Source organism: Oncorhynchus keta, chromosome 11 (genome assembly GCF_023373465.1).
Source record: "Oncorhynchus keta strain PuntledgeMale-10-30-2019 chromosome 11, Oket_V2, whole genome shotgun sequence".
Lineage (NCBI taxonomy): Eukaryota > Metazoa > Chordata > Actinopteri > Salmoniformes > Salmonidae > Oncorhynchus > Oncorhynchus keta.
The window spans coordinates 1,516,054-1,542,275 of NC_068431.1; the positions used below are offsets into that span (position 1 = coordinate 1,516,054).

A 26,222-nucleotide genomic window follows, 5' to 3' on the forward strand; every position below is an offset into this window, starting at 1 on the left:
GCCTATATTGAGGACAGACTCAATACGCCTATATTGAGGACAGACTCAATATGCCTATATTGAGGACAGACTCAATACACCTACATTGAGGACAGACTCAGTACGCCTATATTGAGGACAGACTCAATACGCCTATATTGAGGATAGAGCAAAAAAAACGATTGCGTTCCAAATGTCAGATATTTCCTCATTACAAGCCTCATTACATCGGAGTTTAGGCTTCAGGGAACAGACCTCATTACAGTAGTCTTTAGGGAATAAGTCTCATTAAATCAGAGTTCAGGCTTCAGGGAACAGACCTCATTACAGTAGTCTTTAGGGAATAAGTCTCATTAAATCAGAGTTCAGGCTTCAGGGAACAGACCTCACTACAGTAGTCTTTAGGGAATAAGTCTTATTATATCAGTCTTGACTTCAGAGAACAAGTCTCAGTTTTGTAAAATATTTGTTAATTTAACTTTTATTTAACTTCTTATGGCTGGAGGGGCAGTATTGAGTAGCTTGGATGAATAAGGTGCCCAGAGTAAACTGCATGCTACTCAGGCCCAGAAGCTAAGATATGCATATTATTAGTAGATTTGGATTGAAAACACGGGATCAGTATGACAACAGCCAATGAAAGTGCAGGGCGCCAAATTTAAACAACAGAAATCTGATCATTTAAATTCCTCAAACAAACAACATTTTAAAGACATTTTAAAGATAAACTTGTTGTTAGTCCCACCACAGTGGGTTATATTGTTGGGCCAGTATCCGAAAGGTTGCTTGATCGAACCCCGCTCCTGAACAAGGCATTAACCCACTGTTCCTATGGCGTCATTGTAAATAAGAATGTGTTCTTAATTTAACCTCTTGAAGCTAGGGGGCACTATTTTTATTTTTGGAAAAATAACGTTCCCAAAGTAAACAGCCTATTTCTCACGACCAGATGCTAGAATATGCATATAATTGACAGCTTAGGTGTCACGCCTTGGTCATTGTATTTTGTGTTTTCTTTAATTATTTGGTCAGGCCAGGGTGTGACATGGGTTTATGTTGTTGTATTTCGTATTGGGGATTTTGTATTATTGGGATTGCGGCTGAGTAGGGGTGTTGTATGGGCTTGGCTGCCTGAGGCGGTTCTCAATCAGAGTCAGGTGATTCTCGTTGTCTCTGATTGGGAACCGTATTTAGGTAGCCTGGTTTCGCTTTGTATTTCGTGGGTGATTGTTCCTGTCTCTGTGTAGTTTCACCAGATAGGCTGTAATAGGTTTCACGTTCCGTTTGTTGTTTTGTATTTTGTATCGTTATTTCATGTGTCACTTTTTCTATTAAAGTCATGAGTAACCACTACGCTGCATTTCGGTTCCGACTCTCTTTCTACAAACGAAGTACGCCATTACATTAGGATAGAAAACACTCTAAAGTTTCCAAAACTGTAACAATATTGTCTGTGAGTATAACAGAACTGATATTACAGGTGAAAGCCTGAGAAAAATCCAATCAGGAAGTAACTCTTATTTTGAAACCTCTGTGTTCCTATGAATCCCTATTGCATGCATCCCTATTGACCATTGAAAGGGATATCAACCAGAGACACCTTCACTAAAGTGTCTACAGCCTTTAGACGTAGTTTCTGGCCTTTATTTTGAAGAATGAGCGTGAACGACCACATTTTGTAAGTGGTCAGGTGGGGGCTCTCAGAGTGATTCTTGCGCAAAAGAGAGAGGCAGCCATTGTTCCTCCCGGTCCTAGTGAAAAGCCAACTGTCCCGGTTGATATATTATCGAATAGATATTTGAAAAACACCTTGAGGTTTGATTATAAAAAATGTTTGCCATGTTTCTGTCGACATTATGGATATCATTTGTAATTTTTGTCTGCGTTGTTGTGACCGCTATTTCCGGTGACTGGGCATAACGCACCAAACTAACGAAGGTATTTGGATATAAAAAATATATCTTTATGGAACAAAAGGAACATTTACTATCTAACTGGGAGTCTCGTGAGTGAAGACATCTGAAGATCATCAAAGCTAAATGGTTAATTTGATTGCTTTTCTGATTTGTGACCTAGCTTCCTGATGCTAAGTGGAAATAATGCTATGCTAGGCTATCGATAAACTTACACAAATGTTTGTATTGCTTTCGCTGTAAAGCATAATTTCAAAATCTGAGACAACAGGGTGATTAACAAAAGGTTAAGCTGTGTTTCGCTATATTTCACTTGTGATTTCATGAATATATTTCTAGTAATAATTTTTGACTGTTGCGCTATGCTATTCAGCGGTTGCTTATGACAATTCTCCGGGAGGGGTAGTTCTAAGAGGTTTTAATTGACTTGCCTGGTTCTTGATGATCCGATAAATGGTTGATTTAGGTGCAATATTACTGGCAGCAATATCCTCGCCCGTGAAGTCCTTTTTGTGCAAAGCAATGATGACGGCACATGTTTCCTTGCAGGTAACCATGGCTGACAGAGGAAGAACAATGATTCCAAGCACCACCCTCCTTTTGAAGCTTCCTGTCTGTTATTCAAACTAAATCAGCATGACTGAGTGATCTCCAGCCTTACCCTCGTAAACACTCACACCTGTGTTAACGAGAGAATCAGACATGATGTCAGCTGGTCCTTTTATGGCAGGGCTGAAATGCAGTGGAAATGTTTTTTGGAGATTCAGTTAATTTGCATGGCAAAGAGGGACTTTGCGATTAATTGCAATTCATCTGATCACGCATAACATTCAGGGGTATATGCAAATTTCCATCATACAAACTGAGGCAGCAGACTTTGTGAAAATTAATATTTGTGTCATTCTCAAAACTTTTGGCCATGACTGTCAGCTAGCTACAGCTCATTCCATTCTATTGCCTAGGGGACTAACAGCAAATCAGTGGATAATGTGATTATATTAGTGGACATTCCAGAGACAGTTAACAGTCTCCACACCATATGTTTGGGGAGTCTCTCACAGTACCTTCTTCCATATGTTTGGGGAATCCAGACCAGAGTACCTTCTTCCATATGTTTGGGGAATCCAGACCAGAGTACCTTCTTCCATATGTTTGGGGAGTCTCTCACAGTACCTTCTTCCATATGTTTGGGGAGTCTCCCACAGTACCTTCTTCCATATGTTTGGGGAGTCTCCCACAGTACCTTCTTCCATATGTTTGGGGAGTCTCCCACAGTACCTTCTTCCATATGTTTGGGGAGTCTCCCACAGTACCTTCTTCCATATGTTTGGGGAGTCTCCCACAGTACCTTCTTCCATATGTTTGGGGAGTCTCTCACAGTACCTTCTTCCATATGTTTGGGGAGTCTCCCACAGTACCTTCTTCCATATGTTTGGGGAGTCTCTCACAGTACCTTCTTCCATATGTTTGGGGAGTCTCCCACGGTACCTTCTTCCATATGTTTGGGGAGTCTCCCACGTGCCATTTGGTGAACACCAAACGAGTTTGATTCCCTTTTTCTTTAAGCAAGCTTTGCAGCACCTCTCGTAATACTGCTGCAGACTCTGGGGCCTTTCAGAACAGGTGTATATATACTGAGATCATCTGACAGATCATGTGACACTTAGATTGCACACAGGTGGACTTTATTTAACTAATTATGTTACTTCTGAAGGTAATTGGTTGCACCAGATCTTATTTCGGGGCCTCGTAGCAAAGAGGGGGAATACATATACTGTACACCCACCACTTTTTCATAATTTTGGGGGGGGATTTTTTTAAATACATTTTTTTTCATTTCATTTCACCAATTTGGACTATTTTGTGTATGTCCATTACATGAAATCCAAATAAAAATCTACTTAAATTACAGGTTGTAATGCAACAAAATAGGAAAAACACCAAGGGGGATAAATACTTTTGCAAGGCACTGTAGTAAAGTGATGGTGAGATCAGGTGAAGGAGGAGAACAGATGAGGATAAATACAGGAAGACAGGAACAGCAGTATACTGTAGGTAGGGGTAAAGGATAGATAATAGACAGTAACAGCAGTATACTGTAGGTAGGGGTAAAGGATAGATAATAGACAGTAACAGCAGTATACTGTAGGTAGGGGTAAAGGATAGACAGTAACAGCAGTATACTGTAGGTAGGGGTAAAGGATAGACAGTAACAGCAGTATACTGTAGGTAGGGGTAAAGGATAGATAATAGACAGTAACAGCAGTATACTGTAGGTAGGGGTAAAGGATAGATAATAGACAGTAACAGCAGTATACTGTAGGTAGGGGTAAAGGATAGATAATAGACAGTAACAGCAGTATACTGTAGGTAGGGGTAAAGGATAGATAATAGACAGTAACAGCAGTATACTGTAGGTAGGGGTAAAGGATAGATAATAGACAGTAACAGCAGTATACTGTAGGTAGGGGTAAAGGATAGACAGTAACAGCAGTATACTGTAGGTAGGGGTAAAGGATAGATAATAGACAGTAACAGCAGTATACTGTAGGTAGGGGTAAAGGATAGATAATAGACAGTAACAGCAGTATACTGTAGGTAGGGGTAAAGGATAGATAATAGACAGTAACAGCAGTATACTGTAGGTAGGGGTAAATGATAGATAATAGACAGTAACAGCAGTATACTGTAGGTAGGGGTAAAGGATAGATAATAGACAGTAACAGCAGTATACTGTAGGTAGGGGTAAAGGATAGATAATAGACAGTAACAGCAGTATACTGTAGGTAGGGGTAAAGGATAGATAATAGACAGTAACAGCAGTATACTGTAGGTAGGGGTAAAGGATAGATAATAGACAGTAACAGCAGTATACTGTAGGTAGGGGTAAAGGATAGATAATAGACAGTAACAGCAGTATACTGTAGGTAGGGGTAAAGGATAGATAATAGACAGTAACAGCAGTATACTGTAGGTAGGGGTAAAGGATAGATAATAGACAGTAACAGCAGTATACTGTACGTAGGGGTAAAGGATAGATAATAGACAGTAACAGCAGTATACTGTAGGTAGGGGTAAAGGATAGATAATAGACAGTAACAGCAGTATACTGTAGGTAGGGGTAAAGGATAGATAATAGACAGTAGCATCAGTATACTGTAGGTAGGGGTAAAGGATAGATAATAGACAGTAACAGCAGTATACTATTAGGTAGGGGTAAAGGATAGATAATAGACAGTAACAGCAGTATACTGTAGGTAGGGGTAAAGGATAGATAATAGACAGTAACAGCAGTATACTGTAGGTAGGGGTAAAGGATAGATAATAGACAGTAACAGCAGTATACTGTAGGTAGGGGTAAAGGATAGATAATAGACAGTAACAGCAGTATACTGTAGGTAGGGGTAAAGGATAGATAATAGACAGTAGCATCAGTATACTGTAGGTAGGGGTAAAGGATAGATAATAGACAGTAACAGCAGTATACTGTAGGTAGGGGTAAAGGATAGATAATAGACAGTAACAGCAGTATACTGTAGGTAGGGGTAAAGGATAGATAATAGACAGTAACAGCAGTATACTGTAGGTAGGGGTAAAGGATAGATAATAGACAGTAGCATCAGTATACTGTAGGTAGGGGTAAAGGATAGATAATAGACAGTAACAGCAGTATACTGTAGGTAGGGGTAAAGGATAGATAATAGACAGTAACAGCAGTATACTGTAGGTAGGGGTAAAGAATAGATAATAGACAGTAACAGCAGTATACTGTAGGTAGGGGTAAAGGATAGATAATAGACAGTAACAGCAGTATACTGTAGGTAGGGGTAAAGGATAGATAATAGACAGTAACAGCAGTATACTGTAGGTAGGGGTAAAGGATAGATAATAGACAGTAACAGCAGTATACTGTAGGTAAGGGTAAAGGATAGATAATAGACAGTAACAGCAGTATACTGTAGGTAGGGGTAAAGGATAGATAATAGACAGTAACAGCAGTATACTGTAGGTAGGGGTAAAGGATAGATAATAGACAGTAACAGCAGTATACTGTAGGTAGGGGTAAAGGATAGATAATAGACAGTAACAGCAGTATACTGTAGGTAGGGGTAAAGGATAGATAATAGACAGTAACAGCAGTATACTGTAGGTAGGGGTAAAGGATAGATAATAGACAGTAACAGCAGTATACTGTAGGTAGGGGTAAAGGATAGATAATAGACAGTAACATCAGTATACTGTAGGTAGGGGTAAAGGATAGATAATAGACAGTAACAGCAGTATACTGTAGGTAGGGGTAAAGGATAGATAATAGACAGTAACAGCAGTATACTGTAGGTAGGGGTAAAGGATAGATAATAGACAGCAGTATACTGTAGGTAGGGGTAAAGGATAGATAATAGACAGTAACAGCAGTATACTGTAGGGGTAAAGGATAGATAATAGACAGTAACAGCAGTATACTGTAGGTAGGGGTAAAGGATAGATAATAGACAGTAACAGCAGTATACTGTAGGTAGGTGTAAAGGATAGATCATAGACAGTAACAGCAGTATACTGTAGGTAGGGGTAAAGGATAGATAATAGACAGTAACAGCAGTATACTGTAGGTAGGGGTAAAGGATAGATAATAGACAGTAACAGCGGTATACTGTAGGTAGGGGTAAAGGATAGATAATAGACAGTAACAGCAGTATACTGTAGGTAGGGGTAAAGGATAGATAATAGACAGTAACAGCAGTATACTGTAGGTAGGGGTAAAGGATAGATAATAGACAGTAACAGCAGTATACTGTAGGTAGGGGTAAAGGATAGATAATAGACAGTAACAGCAGTATACTGTAGGTAGGGGTAAAGGATAGATAATAGACACTAACAGCAGTATACTGTAGGTAGGGGTAAAGGATAGATAATAGACAGTAACAGCAGTATTCTGTAGGTAGGGGTAAAGGATAGATAATAGACAGTAACAGCAGTATACTGTAGGTAGGGGTAAAGGATAGATAATAGACAGTAACAGCAGTATACTGTAGGTAGGGGTAAAGGATAGATAATAGACAGTAACAGCAGTATACTGTAGGTAGGGGTAAAGGATAGATAATAGACAGTAACAGCAGTATACTGTAGGTAGGGGTAAAGGATAGATAATAGACAGTAACAGTAGTATACTGTAGGTAGGGGTAAATGATAGATAATAGACAGTAACATCAGTATACTGTAGGTAGGGGTAAAGGATAGATAATAGACAGTAACAGCAGTATACTGTAGGTAGGGGTAAAGGATAGATAATAGACAGTAACAGCAGTATACTGTAGGTAGGGGTAAAGGATAGATAATAGACAGTAACAGCAGTATACTGTAGGTAGGGGTAAAGGATAGATAATAGACAGTAACAGCAGTATACTGTAGGTAGGGGTAAAGGATAGATAATAGACAGTAACAGCAGTATACTGTAGGTAGGGGTAAATGATAGATAATAGACAGTAACATCAGTATACTGTAGGTAGGGGTAAAGGATAGATAATAGACAGTAACATCAGTATACTGTAGGTAGGGGTAAAGGATAGATAATAGACAGTAACAGCAGTATACTGTAGGTAGGGGTAAAGGATAGATAATAGACAGTAACAGCAGTATACTGTAGGTAGGGGTAAAGGATAGATAATAGACAGTAACAGCAGTATACTGTAGGTAGGGGTAAATGATAGATAATAGACAGTAACAGCAGTATACTGTAGGTAGGGGTAAAGGATAGATAATAGACAGTAACAGCAGTATACTGTAGGTAGGGGTAAAGGATAGATAATAGACAGTAACAGCAGTATACTGTAGGTAGGGGTAAAGGATAGATAATAGACAGTAACAGCAGTATACTGTAGGTAGGGGTAAAGGATAGATAATAGACAGTAACAGCAGTATACTGTAGGTAGGGGTAAAGGATAGATAATAGACAGTAATAGCAGTATACTGTAGGGGGGTAAAGGATAGATAATAGACAGTAACAGCAGTATACTGTAGGTAGGGGTAAAGGATAGATAATAGACAGTAACAGCAGTATACTGTAGGTAGGGATAAAGGATAGATAATAGACAGTAACAGCAGTATACTGTAGGTAGGGGTAAAGGATAGGTCATAGACAGTAACAGCAGTATACTGTAGGTAGGGGTAAAGGATAGATAATAGACAGTAACAGCAGTATACTGTAGGTAGGGGTAAAGGATAGATAATAGACAGTAACAGTAGTATACTGTAGGTAGGGGTAAAGGATAGATAATAGACAGTAACAGCAGTATACTGTAGGTAGGGGTAAAGGATAGATAATAGACAGTAACAGCAGTATACTGTAGGGGTAAAGGATAGATAATAGACAGTAACAGCAGTATACTGTAGGTAGGGGCAAAGGATAGATCATAGACAGTAACAGCAGTATACTGTAGGTAGGGGTAAAGGATAGATAATAGACAGTAACAGCAGTATACTGTAGGGCTAAAGGATAGATAATAGACAGTAACAGCAGTATACTGTGGGTAGGGGTAAAGGATAGATAATAGACAGTAACAGCAGTATACTGTAGGTAGGGGTAAAGGATAGATAATAGACAGCAGTATACTGTAGGTAGGGGTAAAGGATAGATAATAGACAGTAACAGCAGTATACTGTAGGTAGGGGTAAAGGATAGATAATAGACAGTAACAGCAGTATACTGTAGGTAGGGATAAAGGATAGATAATAGACAGTAACAGCAGTATACTGTAGGTAGGGGTAAAGGATAGGTCATAGACAGTAACAGCAGTATACTGTAGGTAGGGTAAAGGATAGATAATAGACAGTAACAGCAGTATACTGTAGGTAGGGGTAAAGGATAGATAATAGACAGTAACAGTAGTATACTGTAGGTAGGGTAAAGGATAGATAATAGACAGTAACAGCAGTATACTGTAGGTAGGGGTAAAGGATAGATAATAGACAGTAATAATAATATAATATAATATAATAATATATGCCATTTAGCAGACGCTTTTATCCAAAGGATACTTACAGTCATGTGTGCATACATTCTACGTATGGGTGGTGGATAGATTGAACCCACTACCCTGGCGTTACAAGCGCCATGCTCTACCAACTGAGCTACAGAACGACCCAGCAGTATACTGTAGGGTAAAGGATAGATAATAGACAGTAACAGCAGTATACTGTAGGTAGGGGCAAAGGATAGATAATAGACAGTAACAGCAGTATACTGTAGGTAGGGGTAAAGGATAGATAATAGACAGTAACAGCAGTATACTGTAGGTAGGGGTAAAGGATAGATAATAGACAGTAACAGCAGTATACTGTGGGTAGGGGTAAAGGATAGATAATAGACAGTAACAGCAGTATACTGTAGGTAGGGGTAAAGGATAGATAATAGACACTAACAGCAGTATACTGTAGGTAGGGGTAAAGGATAGATAATAGACAGTAACAGCAGTATTCTGTAGGTAGGGGTAAAGGATAGATAATAGACAGTAACAGCAGTATACTGTAGGTAGGGGTAAAGGATAGATAATAGACAGTAACAGCAGTATACTGTAGGTAGGGGTAAAGGATAGATAATAGACAGTAACAGCAGTATACTGTAGGTAGGGGTAAAGGATAGATAATAGACAGTAACAGCAGTATACTGTAGGTAGGGGTAAAGGATAGATAATAGACAGTAACAGTAGTATACTGTAGGTAGGGGTAAAGGATAGATAATAGACAGTAACATCAGTATACTGTAGGTAGGGGTAAAGGATAGATAATAGACAGTAACAGCAGTATACTGTAGGTAGGGGTAAAGGATAGATAATAGACAGTAAAAGCAGTATACTGTAGGTAGGGGTAAAGGATAGATAATAGACAGTAACAGCAGTATACTGTAGGTAGGGGCAAAGGATAGATAATAGACAGTAACAGCAGTATACTGTAGGTAGGGGTAAAGGATAGATAATAGACAGTAACAGTAGTATACTGTAGGTAGGGGTAAATGATAGATAATAGACAGTAACATCAGTATACTGTAGGTAGGGGTAAAGGATAGATAATAGACAGTAACATCAGTATACTGTAGGTAGGGGTAAAGGATAGATAATAGACAGTAACAGCAGTATACTGTAGGTAGGGGTAAAGGATAGATAATAGACAGTAACAGCAGTATACTGTAGGTAGGGGTAAAGGATAGATAATAGACAGTAACAGCAGTATACTGTAGGTAGGGTAAATGATAGATAATAGACAGTAACAGCAGTATACTGTAGGTAGGGGTAAAGGATAGATAATAGACAGTAACAGCAGTATACTGTAGGTAGGGGTAAAGGATAGATAATAGACAGTAACAGCAGTATACTGTAGGTAGGGGTAAAGGATAGATAATAGACAGTAACAGCAGTATACTGTAGGTAGGGGTAAAGGATAGATAATAGACAGTAACAGCAGTATACTGTAGGTAGGGGTAAAGGATAGATAATAGACAGTAATAGCAGTATACTGTAGGGGTAAAGGATAGATAATAGACAGTAACAGCAGTATACTGTAGGTAGGGGTAAATGATAGATAATAGACAGTAACAGCAGTATACTGTAGGTAGGGGTAAAGGATAGATAATAGACAGTAACAGCAGTATACTGTAGGTAGGGGTAAAGGATAGGTCATAGACAGTAACAGCAGTATACTGTAGGTAGGGGTAAAGGATAGATAATAGACAGTAACAGCAGTATACTGTAGGTAGGGGTAAAGGATAGATAATAGACAGTAACAGTAGTATACTGTAGGTAGGGGTAAAGGATAGATAATAGACAGTAACAGCAGTATACTGTAGGTAGGGGTAAAGGATAGATAATAGACAGTAACAGCAGTATACTGTAGGGGTAAAGGATAGATAATAGACAGTAACAGCAGTATACTGTAGGTAGGGGCAAAGGATAGATCATAGACAGTAACAGCAGTATACTGTAGGTAGGGGTAAAGGATAGATAATAGACAGTAACAGCAGTATACTGTAGGGCTAAAGGATAGATAATAGACAGTAACAGCAGTATACTGTGGGTAGGGGTAAAGGATAGATAATAGACAGTAACAGCAGTATACTGTAGGTAGGGGTAAAGGATAGATAATAGACAGCAGTATACTGTAGGTAGGGGTAAAGGATAGATAATAGACAGTAACAGCAGTATACTGTAGGTAGGGGTAAAGGATAGATAATAGACAGTAACAGCAGTATACTGTAGGTAGGGATAAAGGATAGATAATAGACAGTAACAGCAGTATACTGTAGGTAGGGGTAAAGGATAGGTCATAGACAGTAACAGCAGTATACTGTAGGTAGGGGTAAAGGATAGATAATAGACAGTAACAGCAGTATACTGTAGGTAGGGGTAAAGGATAGATAATAGACAGTAACAGTAGTATACTGTAGGTAGGGGTAAAGGATAGATAATAGACAGTAACAGCAGTATACTGTAGGTAGGGGTAAAGGATAGATAATAGACAGTAATAATAATATAATATAATATAATAATATATGCCATTTAGCAGACGCTTTTATCCAAAGCGACTTACAGTCATGTGTGCATACATTCTACGTATGGGTGGTCGATTGAACCCACTACCCTGGCGTTACAAGCGCCATGCTCTACCAACTGAGCTACAGAACGACCCAGCAGTATACTGTAGGGGTAAAGGATAGATAATAGACAGTAACAGCAGTATACTGTAGGTAGGGGCAAGGATAGATCATAGACAGTAACAGCAGTATACTGTAGGTAGGGGTAAAGGATAGATAATAGACAGTAACAGCAGTATACTGTAGGGCTAAAGGATAGATAATAGACAGTAACAGCAGTATACTGTGGGTAGGGGTAAAGGATAGATAATAGACAGTAACAGCAGTATACTGTAGGTAGGGGTAAAGGATAGATAATAGACAGCAGTATACTGTAGGTAGGGGTAAAGGATAGATAATAGACAGTAACAGCAGTATACTGTAGGTAGGGGTAAAGGATAGATAATAGACAGTAACAGCAGTATACTGTAGGTAGGGATAAAGGATAGATAATAGACAGTAACAGCAGTATACTGTAGGTAGGGGTAAAGGATAGATCATAGACAGTAACAGCAGTATACTGTAGGTAGGGGTAAAGGATAGATAATAGACAATAACAGCAGTATACTGTAGGTAGGGGTAAAGGATAGATCATAGACAGTAACAGCAGTATACTGTAGGTAGGGGTAAAGGATAGATAATAGACAGTAACAGCAGTATACTGTAGGTAGGGGTAAAGGATAGATAATAGACAGTAACAGCAGTATACTGTAGGTAGGGGTAAAGGATATATAATAGACAGTAACAGCAGTATACTGTAGGTAGGGTAAAGGATAGATAATAGACAGTAAAAGCAGTATACTGTAGGTAGGGTAAAGGATAGATAATAGACAGTAACAGCAGTATACTGTAGGTAGGGAGTAAAGGATAGATAATAGACAGTAACAGCAGTATACTGTAGGTAGGGGTAAAGGATAGATAATAGACAGTAACAGTAGTATACTGTAGGTAGGGGTAAAGGATAGATAATAGACAGTAACAGCAGTATTCTGTAGGTAGGGAGTAAAGGATAGATAATAGACAGTAACAGCAGTATACTGTAGGTAGGGTAAAGGATAGATCATAGACAGTAACAGCAGTATACTGTAGCTAGGGGTAAATGATAGATAATAGACAGTAACAGCAGTATACTGTAGGTAGGGGTAAAGGATAGATAGTAGACAGTAACAGCAGTATACTGTAGGTAGGGGTAAAGGATAGATAATAGACAGTAACAGTAGTATACTGTAGGTAGGGAGTAAAGGATAGATAGTAGACAGTAACAGCAGTATACTGTAGGTAGGGGTAAAGGATAGATCATAGACAGTAACAGCAGTATACTGTAGGTAGGGGTAAATGATAGATAATAGACAGTAACAGCAGTATACTGTAGGTAGGGGTAAAGGATAGATAGTAGACAGTAACAGCAGTATACTGTAGGTAGGGGTAAAGGATAGATAGTAGACAGTAACAGCAGTATACTGTAGGTAGGGGTAAAGGATAGATAATAGACAGTAACAGTAGTATACTGTAGGTAGGGGTAAAGGATAGATAGTAGACAGTAACAGCAGTATACTGTAGGTAGGGGTAAAGGATAGATCATAGACAGTAACAGCAGTATACTGTAGGTAGGGGTAAATGATAGATAATAGACAGTAACAGCAGTATACTGTAGGTAGGGGTAAAGGATAGATAGTAGACAGTAACAGCAGTATACTGTAGGTAGGGGTAAAGGATAGATAATAGACAGTAACAGCAGTATACTGTAGGTAGGGGTAAAGGATAGATAATAGACAGTAACAGCAGTATACTGTAGGTAGGGGTAAAGGATAGATAATAGACAGTAACAGCAGTATACTGTAGGTAGGGGTAAAGGATAGATAATAGACAGTAACAGCAGTATACTGTAGGTAGGGGTAAAGGATAGATAATAGACAGTAACAGCAGTATACTGTAGGTAGGGTAAAGGATAGATAATAGACAGTAACAGCAGTATACTGTAGGTAGGGTAAAGGATAGATCATAGACAGTAACAGCAGTATACTGTAGGTAGGGGTAAAGGATAGATAATAGACAGTAACAGCAGTATACTGTAGGTAGGGGTAAAGGATAGATAATAGACAGTAACAGCAGTATACTGTAGGTAGGGGTAAAGGATAGATAATAGACAGTAACAGCAGTATACTGTAGGTAGGGATTAAAGGATAGATAATAGACAGTAACAGCAGTATACTGTAGGTAGGGGTAAAGGATATATCAATAGACAGTAACAGCAGTATACTGTAGGTAGGGGTAAAGGATAGATAATAGACAATAACAGCAGTATACTGTAGGTAGGGTAAAGGATAGATCATAGACAGTAACAGCAGTATACTGTAGGTAGGGTAAAGGATAGATAATAGACAGTAACAGCAGTATACTGTAGGTAGGGGTAAAGGATAGATAATAGACAGTAACAGCAGTATACTGTAGGTAGGGGTAAAGGATATATAATAGACAGTAACAGCAGTATACTGTAGGTAGGGGTAAAGGATAGATAATAGACAGTAAAGCAGTATACTGTAGGTAGGGGTAAAGGATAGATAATAGACAGTAACAGCAGTATACTGTAGGTAGGGGCAAAGGATAGATAATAGACAGTAACAGCAGTATACTGTAGGTAGGGAGTAAAGGATAGATAATAGACAGTAACAGTAGTATACTGTAGGTAGGGGTAAAGGATAGATAATAGACAGTAACAGCAGTATTCTGTAGGTAGGGGTAAAGGATAGATAATAGACAGTAACAGCAGTATACTGTAGGTAGGGGTAAGGATAGATCATAGACAGTAACAGCAGTATACTGTAGGTAGGGGTAAATGATAGATAATAGACAGTAACAGCAGTATACTGTAGGTAGGGGTAAAGGATAGATAATAGACAGTAACAGCAGTATACTGTAGGTAGGGGTAAAGGATAGATAATAGACAGTAACAGCAGTATACTGTAGGTAGGGGTAAAGGATAGATAATAGACAGTAACAGCAGTATACTGTAGGTAGGGATAAAGGATAGATAATAGACAGTAACAGCAGTATACTGTAGGTAGGGAGTAAAGGATAGATAATAGACAGTAACAGCAGTATACTGTAGGTAGGGGTAAAGGATAGATAATAGACAGTAACAGCAGTATACTGTAGGTAGGGAGTAAAGGATAGATAATAGACAGTAACAGCAGTATACTGTAGGTAGGTGTAAAGGATAGATCATAGACAGTAACAGCAGTATACTGTAGGTAGGGTAAAGGATAGATAATAGACAGTAACAGCAGTATACTGTAGGTAGGGGGTAAAGGATAGATAATAGACAGTAACAGCGGTATACTGTAGGTAGGGGTAAAGGATAGATAATAGACAGTAACAGCAGTATACTGTAGGTAGGGGTAAAGGATAGATAATAGACAGTAACAGCAGTATACTGTAGGTAGGGGTAAAGGATAGATAATAGACAGTAACAGCAGTATACTGTAGGTAGGGGAGTAAAGGATAGATAATAGACAGTAACAGCAGTATACTGTAGGTAGGGTTAAAGGATAGATAATAGACAGTAACAGCAGTATACTGTAGGTAGGGTTAAAGGATAGATAATAGACAGTAACAGCAGTATACTGTAGGTAGGTGTAAAGGATAGATCATAGACAGTAACAGCAGTATACTGTAGGTAGGGGTAAAGGATAGATAATAGACAGTAACAGCAGTATACTGTAGGTAGGGGTAAAGGATAGATAATAGACAGTAACAGCGGTATACTGTAGGTAGGGGTAAAGGATAGATAATAGACAGTAACAGCAGTATACTGTAGGTAGGGAGTAAAGGATAGATAATAGACAGTAACAGCAGTATACTGTAGGTAGGGGTAAAGGATAGATAATAGACAGTAACAGCAGTATACTGTAGGTAGGGGTAAAGGATAGATAATAGACAGTAACAGCAGTATACTGTAGGTAGGGGTAAAGGATAGATAATAGACAGTAACAGCAGTATACTGTAGGTAGGGGTAAAGGATAGATAATAGACAGTAACAGCAGTATACTGTAGGTAGGGGTAAAGGATAGATAATAGACAGTAACAGCAGTATACTGTAGGTAGGTAGGGGTAAAGGATAGATAATAGACAGTAACAGCAGTATACTGTAGGTAGGGGTAAAGGATAGATAATAGACAGTAACAGCAGTATACTGTAGGTAGGGGTAAAGGATAGATAATAGACAGTAACAGCAGTATACTGTAGGTAGGGGTAAAGGATAGATAATAGACAGTAACAGCAGTATACTGTAGGTAGGGGTAAAGGATAGATAATAGACAGTAACAGCAGTATACTGTAGGTAGGGGTAAAGGATAGATAATAGACAGTAACAGTAGTATACTGTAGGTAGGGAGTAAATGATAGATAATAGACAGTAACATCAGTATACTGTAGGTAGGGGTAAAGGATAGATAATAGACAGTAACAGCAGTATACTGTAGGTAGGGGTAAAGGATAGATAATAGACAGTAACAGCAGTATACTGTAGGTAGGGGTAAAGGATAGATAATAGACAGTAACAGCAGTATACTGTAGGTAGGGAGTAAAGGATAGATAATAGACAGTAACAGCAGTATACTGTAGGTAGGGGTAAATGATAGATAATAGACAGTAACAGCAGTATACTGTAGGTAGGGGTAAAGGATAGATAATAGACAGTAACAGCAGTATACTGTAGGTAGGGAGTAAAGGATAGATAATAGACAGTAACAGCAGTATACTGTAGGTAGGGGTAAAGGATAGATAATAGACAGTAACAGCAGTATACTGTAGGTAGGGAGTAAAGGATAGATAATAGACAGTAACAGCAGTATACTGTAGGTAGGGGTAAAGGATAGATAATAGACAGTAACAGCAGTATACTGTAGGTAGGGGTAAAGGATAGATAATAGACAGTAACAGCAGTATACTGTAGGTAGGGGTAAAGGATAGATAATAGACAGTAACAGCAGTATACTGTAGGTAGGGGTAAAGGATAGATAATAGACAGTAACAGCAGTATACTGTAGGTAGGGGTAAAGGATAGATCATAGACAGTAACAGCAGTATACTGTAGGTAGGGGTAAAGGATAGATAATAGACAGTAACAGCAGTATACTGTAGGTAGGGGTAAAGGATAGATAATAGACAGTAACAGCAGTATACTGTAGGTAGGGGTAAAGGATAGATAATAGACAGTAACAGCAGTATACTGTAGGTAGGGGTAAAGGATAGATCATAGACAGTAACAGCAGTATACTGTAGGTAGGGGTAAAGGATAGATAATAGACAGTAACAGCAGTATACTGTAGGTAGGGGTAAAGGATAGATAATAGACAGTAACAGCAGTATACTGTAGGTAGGGGTAAAGGATAGATAATAGACAGTAACAGCAGTATACTGTAGGTAGGGATAAAGGATAGATAATAGACAGTAACAGCAGTATACTGTAGGGGTAAAGGATAGATAATAGACAGTAACAGCAGTATACTGTAGGTAGGGGTAAAGGATAGATAATAGACAGTAACAGCAGTATACTGTAGGTAGGGTAAAGGATAGATAATAGACAGTAACAGCAGTATACTGTAGGGCTAAAGGATAGATAATAGACAGTAACAGCAGTATACTGTAGGTAGGGGTAAAGGATAGATAATAGACAGTAACAGCAGTATACTGTAGGTAGGGGTAAAGGATAGATAATAGACAGTAACAGTATACTGTAGGTAGGGGTAAAGGATAGATAATAGACAGTAACAGCAGTATACTGTAGGTAGGGAAAAGGATAGATAATAGACAGTAACAGCAGTATACTGTAGGTAGGGATAAAGGATAGATAATAGACAGTAACAGCAGTATACTGTAGGTAGGGGTAAAGGATAGATAATAGACAGTAACAGCAGTATACTGTAGGTAGGGGTAAAGGATAGATAATAGACAGTAACAGCAGTATACTGTAGGTAGGGGTAAAGGATAGATCATAGACAGTAACAGCAGTATACTGTAGGTAGGGGTAAAGGATAGATAATAGACAATAACAGCAGTATACTGTAGGTAGGGGTAAAGGATAGATCATAGACAGTAACAGCAGTATACTGTAGGTAGGGGTAAAGGATAGATAATAGACAGTAACAGCAGTATACTGTAGGTAGGGGTAAAGGATAGATAATAGACAGTAACAGCAGTATACTGTAGGTAGGGGTAAAGGATATATAATAGACAGTAACAGCAGTATACTGTAGGTAGGGGTAAAGGATAGATAATAGACAGTAAAAGCAGTATACTGTAGGTAGGGGTAAAGGATAGATAATAGACAGTAACAGCAGTATACTGTAGGTAGGGGTAAAGGATAGATAATAGACAGTAACAGCAGTATACTGTAGGTAGGGGTAAAGGATAGATAATAGACAGTAACAGTAGTATACTGTAGGTAGGGGTAAAGGATAGATAATAGACAGTAACAGCAGTATTCTGTAGGTAGGGACAGTAAAGGATAGATAATAGACAGTAACAGCAGTATACTGTAGGTAGGGGTAAAGGATAGATCATAGACAGTAACAGCAGTATACTGTAGCTAGGGGTAAATGATAGATAATAGACAGTAACAGCAGTATACTGTAGGTAGGGGTAAAGGATAGATAGTAGACAGTAACAGCAGTATACTGTAGGTAGGGGTAAAGGATAGATAATAGACAGTAACAGTAGTATACTGTAGGTAGGGAGTAAAGGATAGATAGTAGACAGTAACAGCAGTATACTGTAGGTAGGGGTAAAGGATAGATCATAGACAGTAACAGCAGTATACTGTAGGTAGGGGTAAATGATAGATAATAGACAGTAACAGCAGTATACTGTAGGTAGGGATAAAGGATAGATAGTAGACAGTAACAGCAGTATACTGTAGGTAGGGGAGTAAAGGATAGATAGTAGACAGTAACAGCAGTATACTGTAGGTAGGGGTAAAGGATAGATAATAGACAGTAACAGTAGTATACTGTAGGTAGGGGTAAAGGATAGATAGTAGACAGTAACAGCAGTATACTGTAGGTAGGGTAAAGGATAGATCATAGACAGTAACAGCAGTATACTGTAGGTAGGGGTAAATGATAGATAATAGACAGTAACAGCAGTATACTGTAGGTAGGGGTAAAGGATAGATAGTAGACAGTAACAGCAGTATACTGTAGGTAGGGAGTAAAGGATAGATAATAGACAGTAACAGCAGTATACTGTAGGTAGGGATAAAGGATAGATAATAGACAGTAACAGCAGTATACTGTAGGTAGGGGTAAAGGATAGATAATAGACAGTAACAGCAGTATACTGTAGGGAGGGTAAAGGATAGATAATAGACAGTAACAGCAGTATACTGTAGGTAGTAAAGGATAGATAATAGACAGTAACAGCAGTATACTGTAGGTAGGGGTAAAGGATAGATCATAGACAGTAACAGCAGTATACTGTAGGTAGGGGTAAAGGATAGATAATAGACAGTAACAGCAGTATACTGTAGGTAGGGACAAAGGATAGATAATAGACAGTAACAGCAGTATACTGTAGGTAGGGGTAAAGGATAGATAATAGACAGTAACAGCAGTATTCTGTAGGTAGGGGTAAAGGATAGATAATAGACAGTAACAGCAGTATACTGTAGGTAGGGGTAAAGGATAGATCATAGACAGTAACAGCAGTATACTGTAGCTAGGGGTAAATGATAGATAATAGACAGTAACAGCAGTATACTGTAGGTAGGGGTAAAGGATAGATAGTAGACAGTAACAGCAGTATACTGTAGGTAGGGGTAAAGGATAGATAATAGACAGTAACAGTAGTATACTGTAGGTAGGGGTAAAGGATAGATAGTAGACAGTAACAGCAGTATACTGTAGGTAGGGGTAAAGGATAGATCATAGACAGTAACAGCAGTATACTGTAGGTAGGGGTAAATGATAGATAATAGACAGTAACAGCAGTATACTGTAGGTAGGGGTAAAGGATAGATAGTAGACAGTAACAGCAGTATACTGTAGGTAGGGGTAAAGGATAGATAGTAGACAGTAACAGCAGTATACTGTAGGTAGGGGTAAAGGATAGATAATAGACAGTAACAGTAGTATACTGTAGGTAGGGGTAAAGGATAGATAGTAGACAGTAACAGCAGTATACTGTAGGTAGGGGTAAGGATAGATCATAGACAGTAACAGCAGTATACTGTAGGTAGGGGTAAATGATAGATAATAGACAGTAACAGCAGTATACTGTAGGTAGGGGTAAAGGATAGATAGTAGACAGTAACAGCAGTATACTGTAGGTAGGGATAGTAAAGGATAGATAATAGACAGTAACAGCAGTATACTGTAGGTAGGGAGTAAAGGATAGATAATAGACAGTAACAGCAGTATACTGTAGGTAGGGGTAAAGGATAGATAATAGACAGTAACAGCAGTATACTGTAGGTAGGGAGTAAAGGATAGATAATAGACAGTAACAGCAGTATACTGTAGGTAGGGGTAAAGGATAGATAATAGACAGTAATAGCAGTATACTGTAGGGGTAAAGGATAGATAATAGACAGTAACAGCAGTATACTGTAGGTAGGGGTAAAGGATAGATCATAGACAGTAACAGCAGTATACTGTAGGTAGGGGTAAAGGCTAGATAATAGACAGTAACAGCAGTATACTGTAGGTAGGGGTAAAGGATAGATCATAGACAGTAACAGCAGTATACTGTAGGTAGGGAGTAAAGGATAGATAATAGACAGTAACAGCAGTATACTGTAGGTAGGGAGTAAAGGATAGATAATAGACAGTAACAGCAGTATACTGTAGGTAGGGGTAAAGGATAGATAATAGACAGTAACAGCAGTATACTGTAGGTAGGGGTAAAGGATAGATAATAGACAGTAACAGCAGTATACTGTAGGTAGGGAGTAAAGGATAGATAATAGACAGTAACAGCAGTATACTGTAGGTAGGGTAAAGATAGATAATAGACAGTAACAGCAGTACACTGTAGGTAGGGGTAAAGGATAGATAATAGACAGTAACAGCAGTATACTGTAGGTAGGGGTAAAGGATAGATAATAGACAGTAACAGCAGTATACTGTAGGTAGGGAGTAAAGGATAGATAATAGACAGTAACAGCAGTATACTGTAGGTAGGGAGTAAAGGATAGATAATAGACAGTAACAGTATGTGATGAGTCAAAGTAGTTGGTGCAAAAAGGGTCAATGCAGAGGTCCGGGTCGCTATTGGTTAATTATAACTATTTAACAATCGTGTGGCTTGGAGGTAGAAGCTGTTCAGGGTCCTGTTGGTTCTAGACTTGGTACATCGGTAGATGCCATGCGGTAGCAGAGTATACAGTCTATGACTTGGGTGGCTGGAGTCTATGACCATTTGTAGGGCCTTCCTCTGACACCGCCTGGTATAGAGGTCCTGGATGGCAGGAGCTTGGCCCCAGTGATGTACTGGGCAGTAGATAATAGACAGCACTACCCGCTTTAGCATCTTGTGGTCGGATGCCAAGGCGTTGCCTAGCGGTGGTGCTGATGCTCTCAATGATGCAGCTATATATTTTTGAGGATCTGAGGACCAACGACAAATATTTTCAGCATAAAAATAAATCCTTGTTGGGCCCTCTTCACGACTGTGTTGGTGTGTGTGGACCATGATAATTCCAGTTACTGATGTGTACAATGAGAACTTGAAGCTCTCGACCTGCTCCACTACAGCCCCGTCGATGGGTAAAAGGACGATTAGGGCGTGCTCGGCCCTCTGTTTCCTGTAGTCCACGATCAGCTCTTTTGTCTTGCTGATGTTAAGGGAGAAGTTGTTTTCCTGGCACCAAACTGCCAGGTCTCTGACCTCCCCTACTGGCAATCTCATTGTTGTCGGTGATCAGGAATACCACCGTTGTGTAGGTAGCAACCTTAATGATGCTGTAGGAGCCAAGTAGTTGTGGGTGAACAGATAGTACAGGAGGGGTACTAAGCATGCACCCCTGAGTGCCCCCGTGTTGAGGGTCAGATATGTTGTCTAGCAGATCATTCAGTTGAAATGTTGTCAAGGAGGGTGGTCAAGTGTGATGAGTATCACCCGGTATGGGGACAGGGACAGTGGAGGAAGCTAAACTGACGTCTTTCACTTGCACAGAACACACTATCTCTCAGTAGTCACTCGCAGATTCCAGAGCTGTCCAGTTCTAGTAACCATTTTCTACTAGTTAGGATTTCCATCTACCCTGCCAAAATCCATTTGAGCTATGAGAGATTTTCTCCCACTCTCACTTTATTTATCTCTCTCCAGCTCTCTCTTTCTCTCTCCCTCACGTTCTATACTGTAGGTAGGGGTAAAGGATAGATAATAGACAGTAACAGTAGTATACTGTAGGTAGGGGTAAAGGATAGATAGTAGACAGTAACAGCAGTATACTGTAGGTAGGGGTAAAGGATAGATCATAGACAGTAACAGCAGTATACTGTAGGTAGGGGTAAATGATAGATAATAGACAGTAACAGCAGTATACTGTAGGTAGGGGTAAAGGATAGATAGTAGACAGTAACAGCAGTATACTGTAGGTAGGGGTAAAGGATAGATAATAGACAGTAACAGCAGTATACTGTAGGTAGGGGTAAAGGATAGATAATAGACAGTAACAGCAGTATACTGTAGGTAGGGGTAAAGGATAGATAATAGACAGTAACAGCAGTATACTGTAGGTAGGGGTAAAGGATAGATAATAGACAGTAACAGCAGTATACTGTAGGTAGGGGTAAAGGATAGATAATAGACAGTAACAGCAGTATACTGTAGGGGTAAAGGATAGATAATAGACAGTAACAGCAGTATACTGTAGGTAGGGGTAAAGGATAGATAATAGACAGTAACAGCAGTATACTGTAGGTAGGGGTAAAGGATAGATAATAGACAGTAACAGCAGTATACTGTAGGTAGGGGTAAAGGATAGATAATAGACAGTAACAGCAGTATACTGTAGGTAGGGGTAAAGGATAGATAATAGACAGTAACAGCAGTATACTGTAGGTAGGGGTAAAGGATAGATAATAGACAGTAATAGCAGTATACTGTAGGGGTAAAGGATAGATAATAGACAGTAACAGCAGTATACTGTAGGTAGGGGTAAAGGATAGATCATAGACAGTAACAGCAGTATACTGTAGGTAGGGGTAAAGGCTAGATAATAGACAGTAACAGCAGTATACTGTAGGTAGGGGTAAAGGATAGATAATAGACAGTAACAGCAGTATACTGTAGGTAGGGGTAAAGGATAGATAATAGACAGTAACAGCAGTATACTGTAGGTAGGGGTAAAGGATAGATAATAGACAGTAACAGCAGTATACTGTAGGTAGGGGTAAAGGATAGATAATAGACAGTAACAGCAGTATACTGTAGGTAGGGGTAAAGGATAGATAATAGACAGTAACAGCAGTACACTGTAGGTAGGGGTAAAGGATAGATAATAGACAGTAACAGCAGTATACTGTAGGTAGGGGTAAAGGATAGATAATAGACAGTAACAGCAGTATACTGTAGGTAGGGGTAAAGGATAGATAATAGACAGTAACAGCAGTATACTGTAGGTAGGGGTAAAGGATAGATAATAGACAGTAACAGTATGTGATGAGTCAAAGTAGTTGGTGCAAAAAGGGTCAATGCAGAGAGTCCGGGTCGCTATTGGTTAATTATAACTATTTAACAATCGTGTGGCTTGGAGGTAGAAGCTGTTCAGGGTCCTGTTGGTTCTAGACTTGGTACATCGGTACCGCATGCCATGCGGTAGCAGAGAGAACAGTCTATGACTTGGGTGGCTGGAGTCTATGACCATTTGTAGGGCCTTCCTCTGACACCGCCTGGTATAGAGGTCCTGGATGGCAGGGAGCTTGGCCCCAGTGATGTACTGGGCAGTACGCACTACCCGCTTTAGCATCTTGTGGTCGGATGCCAAGGCGTTGCCTTACCAAGCGGTGGTGCTGATGCTCTCAATGATGCAGCTATATAACTTTTTGAGGATCTGAGGACCAACGCCAAATATTTTCAGCATCCTAAAAAATAAATCCTTGTTGGGCCCTCTTCACGACTGTGTTGGTGTGTGTGGACCATGATAATTCCTTACTGATGTGTACAATGAGGAACTTGAAGCTCTCGACCTGCTCCACTACAGCCCCGTCGATGTGGACGATTGGGGCGTGCTCGGCCCTCTGTTTCCTGTAGTCCACGATCAGCTCTTTTGTCTTGCTGATGTTAAGGGAGAAGTTGTTTTCCTGGCACCAAACTGCCAGGTCTCTGACCTCCCCCCTACTGGCAATCTCATTGTTGTCGGTGATCAGGAATACCACCGTTGTGTCGTCAGCAACCTTAATGATGCTGTAGGAGCCAAGTAGTTGTGGGTGAACAGATAGTACAGGAGGGGACTAAGCATGCACCCCTGAGGTGCCCCCGTGTTGAGGGTCAGATATGTTGTCTAGCAGATCATTCAGTTGAAATGTTGTCAAGGAGGGTGGTCAAGTGTGTTGAGTATCACCCGGTATGGGGACAGGGACAGTGGAGGAAGCTAAACTGACGTCTTTCACTTGCACAGACACACACTCTCTCTCAGTAGTCACTCGCAGCTTCCAGAGCTGTCCAGTTCTACGTCTGCCAGACCATTTTCTACTAGTTAGGATTTCCATCTACCCTGCCAAAATCCATTTGAGCTATGAGAGATTTTCTCCCACTCTCCACTTTATTTATCTCTCTCCCGCTCTCTCTTTCTCTCTCCTCACGTTCTCTCTCTCTCAACCCACATCCTCCTGAAAAGCACAGAGTACTCTCTCGCTCATTGTCCCTCAGTTTAACTCTCCAACGTTCACTCTCTCTCCCTCTCTCCTCTCACCCTCACACCCTCTCCCTCTTTCTCTCTCTGCTCCTCCCTCTCTCTCTCTCTTCCACTTTCTCACTCTCCCCAACCCCCCTCAAAGCAAAATTCATCCTCTCTTTTTCTCTCATCTATTTCATCGTCAAGTTGTTTTTTAGTGGGCCTCATCATTTAGTATTGAGCTGCAAAAACACTGTTCTTTGTGTTCTGACGTTTTGCCATAGACTTCCTAAAAGAGGCAGCTCGTGTGTGTATGTGTGTGTGGCCACCTTCACTTGCTAAGTGTTCATAACCGCTCTGCCAAAGTGGTGCTAAAAGGCTGAAGGCTCTCTACAACGTAACTACAAACACAGAGTTATCAGCAGAGATACAATGTAAAACAGTAGCCAGTAGGTTACATTTTACTGTAAAACAGCACAGAAGCCATCTCTGGATAGTACATTACTATAATTTTTACAGTAACTTTCCACCATCTTCCTGTATTTTACTGTAATATCAGAGAACTATACAGTACAGTGCTGTAACAAAGCACTCAATTTGATGGGCTTATGTCTGTTAAATTGTCTGTCTTGAATGGTGTGCCCCAAGGCTCTGTACTTGGTCCTCTCTTATTCACTATTTATATACATGATTTAGACAAATGTCCAAAATGCGCAACTTCATTTTTATGCTGATGATACTGTTATTTACTGTTGTGCCTCGTCTCTTACAAAAGCATTCCAGAACATGCAAACTGCTTTTTATACTGTTCAACATACCTTGTGTCAATTGAAGCTTATTCTCATTACTGACAACACTAAACTAATGGTGTTTTCTAATGCAAGAAATAAACCTCTGTACCTTTCACCTATTACTACCTGTCAGGGTGTCACGTAGAGTAGGCCAGAAGGCTATACTGGAACACCTAACCTCTATCACATAGAGTAGGCCAGAAGGCTGTACTGGAACACCTAACCTCTATCACGTAGAGTAGGCCAGAAGGCTGTACTGGAACACCTAACCTCTATCACATAGAGTAGGCCAGAAGGCTATACTGGAACACCTAACCTCTATCACGTAGAGTAGGCCAGAAGGCTATACTGGAAAACCTAACCTCTATCACGTAGAGTAGGCCAGAAGGCTATACTGGAACACCTAACCTCTATCACGTAGAGTAGGCCAGAAGGCTGTACTGGAAAACCTAACCTCTATCACGTAGAGTAGGCCAGAAGGCTATACTGGAACACCTAACCTCTATCACGTAGAGTAGGCCAGAAGGCTGTACTGGAACACCTAACCCCTATCACGTAGAGTAGGCCAGAAGGCTGTACTGGAACACCTAACCCCTATCACGTAGAGTAGGCCAGAAGGCTGTACTGGAACACCTAACCTCTATCACGTAGAGTAGGCCAGAAGGCTGTACTGGAACACCTAACCTCTATCACGTAGAGTAGGCCAGAAGGCTGTACTGGAACACCTAACCTCTATCACATAGAGTAGGCCAGAAGGCTATACTGGAACACCTAACCTCTATCACATAGAGTAGGCCAGAAGGCTGTACTGGAACACCTAACCTCTATCACATAGAGTAGGCCAGAAGGCTATACTGGAACACCTAACCTCTATCACATAGAGTAGGCCAGAAGGCTATACTGGAACACCTAACCTCTATCACATAGAGTAGGCCAGAAGGCTGTACTGGAACACCTAACCTCTATCACGTAGAGTAGGCCAGAAGGCTATACTGGAACACCTAACCTCTATCACGTAGAGTAGGCCAGAAGGCTATACTGGAACACCTAACCTCTATCACATAGAGTAGGCCAGAAGG

General features: G+C 39.9%; 1 long non-coding RNA gene across 38 annotated transcripts; it reads left to right on the forward strand.

Annotated features, from left to right (window-relative positions):
* Window positions 1-6,057: 6,057 nt before the first annotated feature.
* On the forward strand, window positions 6,058-22,588 carry LOC127932987 (uncharacterized). 38 transcript variants are annotated; one of them, XR_008146674.1, is made up of 6 exons: window positions 6,507-6,831; window positions 9,280-9,326; window positions 10,450-10,496; window positions 17,212-17,302; window positions 19,419-19,559; window positions 22,066-22,588. It is a non-coding gene; the product is annotated as an uncharacterized LOC127932987 (long non-coding RNA). The 38 variants fall into 38 exon arrangements; XR_008146675.1 differs by lacking the exon at window positions 10,450-10,496 and adding an exon at window positions 12,840-12,886; XR_008146672.1 differs by lacking the exon at window positions 10,450-10,496 and adding an exon at window positions 13,122-13,168.
* Window positions 22,589-26,222: the final 3,634 nt, after the last annotated feature.